We start from the raw sequence: 14,157 nt of genomic DNA on the forward strand, positions 1-14,157 counted from the left end.
GTCTGATAGGAGCTTCCTCAGTCAGACCACTGTCATTTTTAAAGGTCTAATTCTTCTAAGAGGTTCAGAGGCTCACACACACTGAAGACTATTTCCTTTCATTCTCAGGGTAGAATGCTAAATGTAAGTTTTAAACACATTTTTAAGTACCTCAGGGGTTGATGGGGGGTGGGAGGGAGGGGAGGGTGGGTGATGGGTATTGAGGAGGGCACCTTTTGGGATGAGCACTGGGTGTTGTATGGAAACCAATTTGACAATAAACTTCATATATTGAAAAAAAAAAAAAGTACCTCAGGGCTTAGAGGCCTCTGCACGGAGGTGAGATGCTATTAAAGCAGTGCTTTAATCGGGTTAAATTTGTTTGTTTGCTTCTTTATTTATTAGATTCTAATTTTTGTACAGCTTTATTGAAATATAATTCACATACCTATTTAAAGTGGATATTGAACAATTTTTAGTATATTCACAGATAAGTGTCACCATCCCTACAATCAATTGTGGAACATTTTTATCACTTTAAGAAGACACTCTATACTTTTTACTGTTAGTCCCCTATATTTCCATCCTCCTCTTGCAGCCACTAATCTATGTTCTATCTCTATAGATGTCCCTAGTCTGGACATTTCATATGAGCATATGTGGGTTTTGTAACTGGAATTTTTTACTTGGGATAATATTTTCAAGATTCATCCATGTTGTATTATGTATCAGTACCCCACTCTTTCTTATGGCCAAATAATGTTCTATTGTATTGAGTTACCACATTTTTAAAATCCATTTGCCAGTTGATGGACATTTTAGTTGTTTCCATCTTTTGGTTATTATGAATAATGTTTCTCTGAATATTCATGTACAAGTTTTTGTGTGAACCTGTTTCCATTACTCTTGGGTTATACCTACGAGTACAATTTTTTTTATCACTATATATGGGATTAGGAAATGTACCATTTATAACCACTTTTGAGTACGATTTTGGCTTATATTTAAGTAACTTTTAGAAAGTGAGAGTTTCCTGGACAGTTTCTTCAAAAACATTCTTTTCATAGATTCTGCCCCAGATGATTTGATATGGATATGTTAAGTAGTATCTGCTCAAATAAATATTTTCTATTTTATAACTGACATGTTTGTTTTTGTGATAAGCAATAAAACAGTTTTATATTTTTGTTTTTAAAAATAACCTCATTAAATTATTCTGCTTACTTTAAAAAATGTTCTGTTTGGTTTGAGTTTTTAACTGCATGCTCTTTCAAAGTTATTTATTTATTTATGGGTCCATAAGTGTTGCTGTGGGATGCTGGGATGCCAATTTTGTATAAATAACAGGAGCTGTAGCTTCAAAAGACAACAATAATAGCGAGAGGATTATGAATTAGGAAAAGATAATAAAAGCCTTATGCTAATACAGATGCACTCTGTGTAGTAGTGTTTTGTCCCTTTGGGCTTCTCTCATGCAAAAAGTCAAGTTAGTAAAGAGATTCTGGAAGATAAGGGAGTTGGACTTTCTAAATAATTATTTCAGGAGCAGGATATAGAGGAGAGCAGTAGCAAATTATTTCTCTCCTCAACCCACAAACCTGAAGCTGGAGCTACAAAGGTTTAGTTTAGTATTTCTTTTTTTCTTTCTTTCTTCTTCTTCTTCTTTTTTTTTTTTTTTGAAAGTTTGTTTATTTTGAGAGAGACAAGAGAGAGAGTATGAGTTGAGAAGGGGAAGAAAGATGGAGAGAGGGAGAATCCCAGTTGGGCTGTGTGTGATCAGTACACAGAGCCTAAAGCAGGGCTTGAACTCATGAAACTGTGAGATCATGAGCTGAAATCAAGAGTCGGATTCTTAACTGACTAAGCCACCCAGGTGCCCCAGTTTAGTATTTCTAAAATTATTGGATAGTCTGAGCTGTCCATATGGTTCCAAAAATTTGGACTCTAAAATAAAGATTTAGGTTTTTTTTTTTTTTTTTAATTTTTTTTTGTCAACGTTTATTTATTTTTGGGACAGAGAGAGACAGAGCATGAACGGGGGAGGGGCAGACAGAGAGGGAGACACAGAATCGGAAACAGGCTCCAGGCTCTGAGCCATCAGCCCAGAGCCCGACGCGGGGCTCGAACTCACGGACCGCGAGATCGTGACCTGGCTGAAGTCGGACGCTTAACCGACTGCGCCACCCAGGCGCCCCAAGATTTAGGTTTTTAAAAAGTGAAAGTCCAGGATCAGATGGATTTCAAGGTGGATTTTACCAAACATTTAAAGAAGAACTGGGGCGCCTGGGTGGCTCAGTCAGTTAAGCTTCCGACTTTGGCCCAGGTCATGATCTCACGGTCCGTGAGTTTGAGCCCCGTGTTGGCCTCTGTGCTGACAGCTCAGAGCCTGGAGCCTGTTTCAGATTCTGTGTCTCCCTCTCTCTCTGCCCCTTCCCTGCTCACTCTCTCTCTAATAATAAATAAACATTAAAAAATAATAATAAAAAAATAAAGAAGAGTTAATATGTATTCTCTTCAAACTATTCCAAACAACAGAAGAGGAAGAAGAGCTTACAAAGACATTCTTTGAGGCCAGCATTACTCTGATGCCAAAACCAGACAAAGACACCACACAAAAAAGGAAAATGATAAGCCAGTATCCCTGATGAACACAGATGCAAAAACTCTTAACAGAATAGCAAATTATTCAATAATACGTTAAAAGGATCATTCACCAGAATCAAGTGGAATTTATTCTGAGGTTGCAAGGATGGTTCAATATTTGCAAATCAATCAATATGATCAACCACATCAACAAAATGAAGAATAAAAATCATGTGATCATCTTAATAGATGCAAAAAACCATTTGACAAAATTCAACATCTGTTCATGATAAACACTCCCAACAAAGTGGGTTTAGAGGGAACATACCTCGGCATAATAAATGCCACATGTAAAAAAAGTCACCACTAACATCATACTCAATGGTGAAAAACTGAGAGCCTTTCCTATAAGATTAGGAACTCTCACTACCTTTATTCAGCATTGTACTGGAAGTCCTATTCATGGTAATCAGAAAAGAAAAGAAATAAAAGGAACCCATGTTGGTAAGGAAAGAAGTTAAGCTGTCACTATTTGCTGATGGCATGATACTATACATAGAAAATCTTAAATCCTCCACCAGAAAGCTATTAGAGGAAATAAATAACTGGTAAATCTGCAGGATACAAAATTAACCCCCAGAAATCAATAGTATTTCTATACACTAATGAAGTAGCATCAATAGGAGAAATTAACAAAACAATCCATTTAGAATTGCACCGAAAAGAATAAAATACCTAGGAATAAACTTAACCAAGGCAGTGGAAGACCTTTACTCTGAAAACTGGAAAACATTGATGAAAGAATTGAAGATGACACAAACAAATGGAAAGATATTCCATACTCATGAATGGGAAGAATTAATATTGTTAAAATGTCCATATTATCCAAAGCAATCTACAGATTCAATGCAACTACTCTGAGAATACTAAGAGCATTTCACCTAGAACTAGCAGAAATAATACTAAAATTTGTATAGAACCCATAAGACCATATAGAACCCATAAGACCATAGCCATAGCCAACTTGAGAAATCAGAACAAAGTTGGAGGTACCACAATCCCAGATTTCAAGATATACAACAAAGCTATAGTAATAAAAACAGCATGGTGCCAGCACAAAAATTGACACATAGATCAATGAAACAGAATGGAGTTCAGAAATAAACCCATACTTACAGAGTCAATTTATGACAAAGAAGTCCGGAGTATATAATGGGAAAAAGTCTCTTCGACAACTGGTGCTGGGAAAATGACAGCTGCATGCAAAAGCGTGAAAGTGGACCACTTACTTACAGGATATGCAAAAATAAACTCAAAATGGATTAAAGATCTAAATGTGGCACTGATACCGTAAAATTCCTAGAAGAAAACATAGGTAGTGATTTCTTTGAGATCAGCCATAGAAATATTTTCCTTGTGTGTCTCCTGAAGCAAGGGAAACACAAACAAAATTAAACTGTTGGGCTACACCAAAATAAAAAGTTTCTGCACAGTGAAGGAAACCACTAACAAAACAAAAAGATAACTTCCTGAATGGGAGAAGATATACACAAATGATATACCTGATAAGGGGTTAATATCCAAAATACATAAAGAATTTATACAACTTAACACCAAAACCCCACAGAAATCCAATTAAAAAAGGGGCAGAATGGGAAAGCAAGCTGGTACAGCCACTCTGGAAAACAGTATGGCGTTTCCTCAAAAAACTAAAAATAGAACTACCCTACGACCCAGCAATTGCACTACTAGGCATTTATCCAAGGGATACAGGTGTGCTGTTTCGAAGGGACACATGCACCCCCATGTTTATAGCAGCACTATCAACAATAGCCAAAGTATGAAAAGGACCCCAATGTCCATCGATGGAATGGATAACAAGATGTGGCATATATATTCAATGGAGTATTGCTCGGCAATCAAAAAGAATGAAATCTTGCCATTTGCAACTACGTGAATAGAACTGGAGGGTATTATGCTAAGTGAAATTAGTCAGAGAAAGACAAATATCATATGGCTTCACTCATATGAGGACTTTAAAAGACAAACAGATGAACATTGGGGAAGGGAAGCAAAAATAATATAAAAACAGGGAGGGGGACAAAACATAAAAGACTCTTAAATATGGAGAACAAACAGAGGGTTACTGGAGGGGTTGTGGGAGGGGGGATGGGCTAAACGGGTAAGGGGCATTAAGGAATCTACTCCTGAAATCATTGTTGCACTGTATACTAACTAATTTGGATGTTACTTAAAAAAAATAAATAAAACAATTAAAAAAAAACTGTAAGCAAAAAAAAAAAAAAAAACAACAACAAAAAAAGGGCAGAGGACCTGAATTATATTTTTCCAAAGAAGACATACAGACACATGAAAAGATGCTCAACATCACCAATCATCAAGGAAATGCAAATTATAACACAATGATACATCACTTTACAGCTGTCAGAATGGCTAAAATCAAGAACACAAGAAACACTAAGTGTTGGTGAAGATGTGGAGAAAAAGGAACCTTCCTACACTGTTGGTGGGAATGCAAACTGGTGCAGCCCCTGTGGAAAGCAATGTGGGTATTCCTCAAAAAATGAAAAAAAAAATAGAATTACCATATCATCCAGCAGTTTCACTATGGGTATTTACTCAAAGAAAATGAAAACACTAATTTAAAAAGGTGTACGTACCCCTATGTTTATTGCAGCATTATTTGCAATAGTCCAGATATGGAAGCAACCCAGTCGTCCATCAATAGACAATTGGATAAGATGGTGTGATATATGTACACAACGGGATATTATGCAGCCATAAAAAAGGATGAGATCTTGCCATTTGTGATGGCATGGATAGACCTAGAGTCTGTTATGCTAAGTGAGATAGGTCAGACTAGGAAAGATAAATACCATATGATTTTACTTGTAAGTGGAATCTAAAAACACACAAAAAAGTGAATAAACAAACAAGCAAACTAAAAGTGGAATGAGACTCTAAATACAGAGGACAGACTGATGGTTGCCAGAGGGAAGTGGGTGGGAGGATGGGCAAAATGGGTGAATGGGATTGGGAGGCTTCCTGTTACTAAGTCACAGGAATAAAAGGCACAGCATAGGGAATATAGTCAATGATATTGTAGTAGCATTGTATGGTGACAGATGGTAGCTACATTTGTGGTGAGCACAGCATAACAGAGAGAAGTTGCACTACGTTGCACAGCTGAAACTAATGTGACACTGTATGTCAATTACACTAAACATTTTTTTTTTAAGATTTAGGTTTTTGAAAGACATTGAAAGGAAAATTGAAGAGTCGGAAAGTTACAATATTCTCCCTAGATTTTTATTTCTTTAGTTATAACCTAATAATGAAGGGCCATGTGACATAGAACTGTAATTTATAATGTCACTGGGAAGCTGGGGTTTAATGTCTTCCTCTTCCATTTACTAGATGTGTGAGTTTTGGTCAGATGCTTTAACTTCTCTGTCAGCGGAGGAATATAATTTGTATTCATTTCGCAGCATTGTTACAAAAGTCAAGTGAAAAAATTTGTGAAAGTGTTTTTATAAATAACCAAATTCATTATTAAAGGAAAGAATTAGTTTTTACTATACTCAAAAATTGACTAAAAATGGGCTTATCTTTTTTAAACTCTATCCATAAGACCTAGAATCTTTGTGCAATGATCCAGTGTCATAGTAATCCCATAATCCATAACCCCATAACCCTATTACCCAGCCATTGCCACAGTGTATTTCAGTTATGAGTATAGTTGCTAGGAAGGAATAAAATTGACTCGTTGTTGGATTTGCAATGTGATGGCAGGTTTCACATGAAACCTTTATGCTTAGACCCGAGTGTTAATTTCAGAGGTTATTCATTTCTTATCAGAACTAAAATGGGGGCAGGTTATATTGCCATCACATCCTTAGAAGAGTGAGTTTATGCCCTGGAGTACTTTATTAGAGATTGAGCTGATATCTGCTTGAAATTATATGTAAATGTATAAATAATATCTAAACATATATATGCAATATTTATTTTGCTATGTTGGGAAACATTTGAAAGAGATAGAATTGTGGCTATATTTGATACTGAATTATTCAGTCCTTTAACAAACATTTATTGAGTGCAAGGCAATCTTCCTTGAATAAACTTGGCATTGAATAAACTTGGCATTGAATAAACGTACCCTCCTGGGTACTGGACCCCACAGTTCAATGAGAGAGGAAGGCATTAAAAAATGATCACTCAATTAATTAATGCCAACAGAGGTAACTGATGTGGGAAGAAACAGTTGCTAGGAGAGCTTATGACAGGGGCCCGAAGCTAGTTTGAGTTGAGAGCAGACTTTTCTGATGGAGTGGCACTTTAATCTTGAACTCCACAATGGGGACAATAAGGGTGTTGGAGTAAAGGAGTGACATGTTTGATCTGGTAGAGGCTTTTCAAAGGTGCCTTTGGCAGGTATAGGGAGAGAAGGTTGAAGTGGGTAGAGTATGTGTCAGGGAGAAAAAATGAGGGGGGGTATTGCAACATTCCTACAAGTGTGGTGCTTTGGGTTTTGGTTTGCGCTGAGTTTTGCAAACCATTGTTCATCTTAATTTAATTTCATCAAAGTTATGGTCCAAAAAAATCTCATTAGGATGCTCTCTATCTTCTTTCCCAGGCTGTTGAAGCCTTGGTTTCAAAGGCTGTTCCATACATCCACATCAAAAGTACATTTTGTTTTAGGCATAAGCTTATTATGAGTGGTATAAGGTAACATTCCTAATTTTCCTAATACTATGAAAGGACTATGTGGTTTGTTTGTTTGTTTGTTTGTTTTTTGTCATGCGATGAAGAAGAAAGAAAAATGATAGTGGTGAAGATTGTCGCAAGTATGGTAAATAGGCCATTTTTCTTGAACTCAAGAGAAATATTCCTTACAAAAATGCTAGATCAGCTAAAGATCATTGATTAAACTTAGAGTTTTTCTCTTAGCAAATATCTTTGCAGCTTGTGGCTTTTACGAGAATTTGCAATTATAAGAATTTTAACTTCCTAATTTATAATGTTGCATTTTGACTATCACTTTAACCTGGAAAAACCTCCCAGATCCTTATTTCCTTACACCAAAAAATTTAAGATCCTCTACGATCCTTTATGACTTGACTCCGCATTTTACTTAATTGAGCCCCCAAATTCCTTTAATAACCCTGGCCTTCTGGTACAGATTCAGGGACATAAAGCTTCCAAACTTGAGAATAGTTTTCTTTAACCGCTCAGGTCTGAGGTTATATGTAACGTCTAAAGCTTTTTGAAATGGGAGTCTAAAGCCTTACACTCGAGTGTGGTCCATGGGCTGGCAACATCAACATCACTTGAGAGTTTGTGTGAAATGCAGATTCCACGCCCACCTCCTGCCTTTGCCTTCCAGCAAGATCCCCAGGTGATTTCTGTGCTTGATCCAGTCCTCAACCCACTGCAATCTGGTCTTCCCCTCTTTCTCTTCTTGTCCTACTACTAAATATTCTTACTGAGGCACTGAGTGCATTGTATGGTGGCCTCACTGAGGCGGTGACTTTTTATCCAATGCACAGCATTTGAAACTGATGTGTGTTTGAACAAGACTCTGAAATGAAGAACGCATGCTTTCTCTCTGTGTTTGTTTACACCAGCTCACAAAGAGCATGTTCATTGTTAGTTGGTGCCAGCAACACTGTCTTTCATTCAAGTAGGGTCACGTGACCAGGTATAATCTTGCCCAGTTTTGACTCTCTTCCCAAAATGCTCTTCTGTTTGGCCTGCATATTATCATTTCTGATTTTTCTTCTATTTCTGACTTTTCTTTCTCTGTCTCCTGGAGCTTATCTTTCTTTACCTAGCCATTAAATGGTTGGGGTTTCTGCCCTAGGCTCTCTCTCTTCTCACCTTACACCCATGACTCTCTTGGAAGTGTCATCCATGCCCATCCATGAGTTGCTTCATCATTCACACATGCAACAAATATTCTTTAAGGCCTACACTGGTGCCAAGCATTCTGCTGGGCACTTGAGATGCAGACATGCATAGAACACCTTCCTACCTTCAAGAAGGCAGACAAGAAAACAGACAATTGCTCTTGAGTATTTGTGTGATACAAACAGTGTGTGCGCTGGGACCACAAAGATCAGATTTGTGGGGGTCTGACAAGGCATTCTGGAGGAAATGCTTAGATTGCTCTAGATTTTATACTCAGTGAATTATAACAATAACAATAACGAAAGCCAGCTCCTACAAATTCTATTTTTCATTCTCTGTATTAGTCAGGATAGGCTATGCAATACCGTGTAACAAAAATAACCCTAAAATAATAGTGGCTTAAAAACAGCAAAGGTCAATTTCTCACTCATGCTGCATGTCCTTTGCGAATGACATGGGGGCTATGCTCATTCAGGGACTAAACTGATCACCCAGCCATCATCTGGCACCTGTGTAGTTATTGTGCCAACGAGAAAGAAAAAGAGCACTGGAGATTCTTTTCTTTTCCTCAAAGGGGTATGATACGGTATTATTAACTATCATCGCCATGCTGTACATTAGATCCCCAGAGCTTATTCAACTTATAACTGGAAGCTTGTGCCCTTTGAGCACAACATCAGAAATGTCCAGAGACAGAGAATGTGACCCAAGCATATGTCTTAGTGAATGCGAGGGACTTGAAAATATTTGATGAACAGCCTTAATGACTATCACCCTTATCTCAGTGGAAGGTCCCTTCATACACACAGTAATTCAAACCAGAAACCTTGAAGTGACCTCTGACTCTTTCCCTGATGAGCCCATAATTTTTGCCTCTTCCAAATGTTACCTGAGTCCTCACTGCTTTTGTCTTGGATCAGACCTTCCTCTTTTCTCACTTGGACTTGACCCCTTTCCATCACCATGCTGCTGCCACAGTGATCATTCTAATGTGCCACCCTTTTTAAGATCCTTCAAAAGTTCTTCATCACAAGAACAACTCCAAGCCTTTAACAGGAACTCCTCGTCATAGTCTGGTTTCTTCTCTCTCTTTAGCCTTTCCTCTTGCCAGGCCCCCATGTGCTAGCTATGTTTAGTTACTTGCCGCTAGGTTTTCAGTATCTTTCTCCCTTTGCTCCAACTAGAAAGTTCTCCATTCCCTATTACTATACCTCCTTCTTCTTCCCCACAGATGCTTTGCTCAAACCTCGACAATCCTTAATTATCCTTTAAGATTTATATTGAGTATGATCTCCTCCTAGGAAACCTTTCCTGGCTTTCTCTTTTTTTTTTTTTTTTTTTTTTTTTAAACAGAAAGCCTGTATATGAGGCCAATGTTTCTTTCTTTCTTTTTTTTTTTAAAGATTTTTTTAATGTTTATTTGTTTGTGAGACAGAGACAGAGTTTGAAGGGGGGAGGGTCAGAGAGAGGGAGACACAGAATCTGAAACAGGCTCTGGGCTCTGAGTTATGAGCACAGAGCCCGACATGGGGCTCGAACTCACAGACCGTGAGATCATGACCTGAGCCGAAGTCGGACGCTTAACCGATTGAGCCACCCAGGCGCCCCTTTCCTGGCTTTCTCAAATGGAATGACAGCTACCTCTCTGCTTTCTGTCATCAGATTGTCTTATGCTTACCATTCTCAAAGCACTTGTATCATGGCTTGTATTTTTAGACTACATGCCTATTTCCCTCAACTAATCTGTAAACGTCTTGATGATAAGGAGCTTTTACAAAATGTCGTGTTTTCAGCAGAGAGTAAATACAGCATTCCTGGCACATAGAAAATGCCCAGTGAATGTATTACCGCATGGCTAGAGATGTAAAGATGAGGAATTACTTTTAAGCTCCCATCATAGGAAGATAATTTTTTTACATGCGTATGATGGTTGATTTTTTAAAACCTGCAGACTTTGTCCAAAGTGAGAAGTGTATATGGGTGTATGTGTGTGTGTGTGTGTGTGTGTGTGTGTGTGTGTGATGTCCTGACTCCATTCCTGGGTGCATTAAATAACTCTTGAAAGCTTCAGTTTCCTCCTCCCTGAAACTCTGTAAATGAGAGTTAATTATAGCATCTGTTTCAAAAGATTGTTGGAAGACTAACTCAGTAGATGCTTATAGTGAAGATCCTTAGCAAGGTGCTTGTGTTTGTTTCCTATTGCTGCTGTAACAAATTGATTACTCGGTACAATGCAAATACCTTACCGTGGAGTTGTAGAGGGCAGAAGTCGAAATAGGTCTCAATGAGCTAAATTAAGGTGTTGGCAGTGCTGTATTCCTTCTGGAGACTCTAGGGGATGGTCTGTTTCCTGTCTTTCCCAGCTTTTGGAGGCTTCATGTGTTCCTTGTGGCCTCTTTCCATCTTTAAAATGAGCAATGGTCCATTAAGACCTTCTCACACTGCGTGGCTCTGATACACAAAACCTCTCACCGCCCTCTTCTGCTTGTAAAAACCCTGTGACCATCTTGGGCTCACATGAATAATCCAGGGTAATTTCCCCATCTCAAATTCCTTAACTAATTCACATTGGCAACATCTCTTTTGCCATTTAAGGTATGTAGGGTAGCATATTCACAGGTTCTGGGACTTAGGAGGTGGATGTCTCTGGAGGAACGTTAATTTTGCCTACCACAGTGCTCAATACGTTCATTATAAGTGACCAGTGAAGTTCAGATATTATCATTGGAATTATAGACTTTTCCTTAAACATTTTTTTTTATTTTTAATGTTTTATTTATTTTTGAGAGACAGAGGTGGGGGGGTGGGCGGGAAGGGGCAGAGAGAGAGAGGGTGACACAGAATCCGAAGCAGGCTCCAGGCTCTGAGCTGTCAGCACAGAGCCTGACGTGGGGCTCAAACCCACGAACCATGAGATCATGACCTGAGCCGAAGTCGGACGCTTAACCAACTGAGCCACCCAGGTGCCCCTCCTTAAACATTGTTAATTAAACAGAGCTGCGTTCCAGAGCTGATACACTTTTGAGCCAAACAACCTTGATTGGTGGGGCCTTGTATTATTAACTGGGCGTGAAAGAGCCACACTTCTTTTACTCCAAAAGTAGGTTAGGTGATTCACTTTTGAAATTTTCCTTAGCCATTTTGTTATGTGGGATGCACTTAGAGTAAATGGAAATTGATAGTTATTTAAAAGTACCTAAATAGCCCTAAGGAAGACAGTTTTACTTTCATTACTATCATTATGTACTAATGACTAACAGTTATTGAGAACTTACTATGTGCCAGGAACTGTTCCAAATGTTTATATATATATTGACTAATTTGATCTTAACAGCCAGTCCCATGAGGGGAGGGACTTTTATTTTCCTTATTTAATGGCAGTTGAGACTCTGCCCAGTTTCAGGGCTAGTGAGCACCAGAGATGGGATTTAAACCCACGTGGTCAGGCTATAGAACCTGTACTTTTAACCACAGCACTGTAAAAATAAGAGTGTAGAAAATTCTGGGGCGAAATTGGAAGAGTGAACCCTCGATTGTGGGCTAATCACTCTCAGCATTTTTATGGCTCACCGTGGTGTAGCTTGAGGGTATTTAGTCTTATCGAGTTCTAATGTTGTACGTTTTAAAAAATGACCAACTGTGAGGTGGGAGTTGGTCGGTTTCCAGAGCTGCTTGAAAAGAAATTGTCTGGTGAGTTCAGGCTTTTAAAGACAGGTCTTTAGGTTTATTCTCTCTCCTTCTTTGTCGGTTGGTCCATCTGTCTGTCTCTTAAAATATACTTTAGGGACATTAACTACAGCAACTACCATGTATCATATATTACCTGTCCCTTTCTATCTATTCTGCCAGCTTGTTTTCATATGTAGAATTTAAGAGCAAGTAAGCTGAATTTTTTAGAAAGTTATTATCTCAGTGTTTCCAGTCAGTGTTTCAGAAGATGACCCCCTTCTTCTTCCTCTTCTTCTTCTTCTTCTGGTAATTCATTTAGCTAATTTTTAAAATATAATTTATCGTCAAACTGGCTAACATGCAGTATGTAAAGTATGCTTTTGGTTTTGGGGGTAGATTCCTGTGGTTCATCACTTACATGCAACACCCAGTGCTCATCCCAACAAGTGTCCTCCTCAGTGCCCCTCACCCATTTTCCCCTCTCCCCCCCACCATCAACCCTCAGTTTGTTCTCTGTATTTAAGCGTCTCTTCCGGTGTGCCTCCCTAAGCAGATGTTATTAACACTTTCACCCCTGTGGTTTGATGAAAAAGATAAAGGAAAGATTAGTAATATGGTTAATTATTACAAGCAAAATGTTGAGAACAACTGTTGAAATATTTCATATGGAAAGCAACTCCTTTTGAATGAATTACTCAGGGATGTAACTGTGAGGAGTTTGCATTTGCTAAATGTGTGTTGACAGAGCTGGATGCTGACTCAGAGGGTTAGCCTGCTAAGTAAGTCAACTTTATGGACTTTAAAAGCTCATCGTGGCCACGTTAATGGAATTAACATGTTATTGTGAAAAGTCTATTTATGCCAAAATAAGGAACGGTGAGAGCAACTAATAAATGGATGAAAATAAAATTATATCTAATTGATTGGTAAATTTTCCTGTATGAATGAAATTTGTATTACATAGTCATCAAGTCTATCAAATATATTTATTTTGATCTCAATCATTTTCAAAATAAAAAAACAATTACATAAAGTCTTTAATTTTACTTACTGCATTTAATACTTACTCATAATCATACAGACAGTTTGGAGAGTATGTTACCTGCACCACATGGTCACGATTGAGTTTTTATGCTCCGACGTTTTATTTAGAATCCTTTAGCAGATGAAACTGTTGACCTTAGTTAGCTAGAAAACAGCTGCTTTTCTATTTTGATTTGTAGTTAATGTTTTCCAAGTGTCAAGCACATGTAGGGAAATTTTTTCCATAGACTGATATTAAACATTTTATTTATATTTCTTTTATTTTTAATGGTCCATGGACTGTTTGGAAAAGTGAGAGCCAATTAGAGCATTCGCTGTAAATTCTTCTAGAAAAAAAATCTCCCTTGGGTATTTCTATAATGAATCAATATCACATTTGTTTATTTTAGTGACATACTCAATTGCAGTGCTATATTCTGGAAACAATCTGTTGTCTATTTTTACTAAGTTAAAAATACATGATGTCTTTCAAGGTTTTCAGGAGTTTCGGCCTAAAGCCAAAGTGAGGTGATTTCCAGTAATCTTAGGTTTGACTATTTTGTCGATGAATGAATACCTTGAGAAAGTGACCAGTTGATAATCTTAGTTTTAATGCCTGTATCTTCCAGTCATATTTATGGTTCTGGTCAAAGATGAAGGTAATTTAGTTCCTTCTCTTAGTTTTTCTAGAATTAGAGTTTACTTTTTGGCGGGTTTTCCAAGCTAGGCTTGGTAAATATATGAGCCCTATTATTTTTATTTATTTGTTATGCGCAGGTCACTGAAACTTAGTGGAAAATGTGGAGAAATAAAGGCTGAACCTAAGCAGGCACTGTTGTCCTTTGGTGGCAGATATAGAGATATGAAGAGCTTGTGTCCTGGGTACTAAGTAGCATAAAATGGTGGATGAAATTGAGAAACTGAGAAAGCCAGAAGGAAACACCAAGATTCACCACATTTCATTTATTTGTT

General features: G+C 37.8%; 1 protein-coding gene across 3 annotated transcripts in view; it reads left to right on the forward strand.

The window, feature by feature from the left end:
* The window catches only part of CORIN (corin, serine peptidase), a 260,812-nt gene that overhangs the window by 40,800 nt on the left and 205,855 nt on the right, over nucleotides 1–14,157 (forward strand). The window lies entirely within an intron of this gene.

This window comes from Prionailurus bengalensis, chromosome B1 (assembly GCF_016509475.1).
Source record: "Prionailurus bengalensis isolate Pbe53 chromosome B1, Fcat_Pben_1.1_paternal_pri, whole genome shotgun sequence".
In the NCBI taxonomy this organism is placed as follows: Eukaryota; Metazoa; Chordata; class Mammalia; order Carnivora; family Felidae; genus Prionailurus; species Prionailurus bengalensis.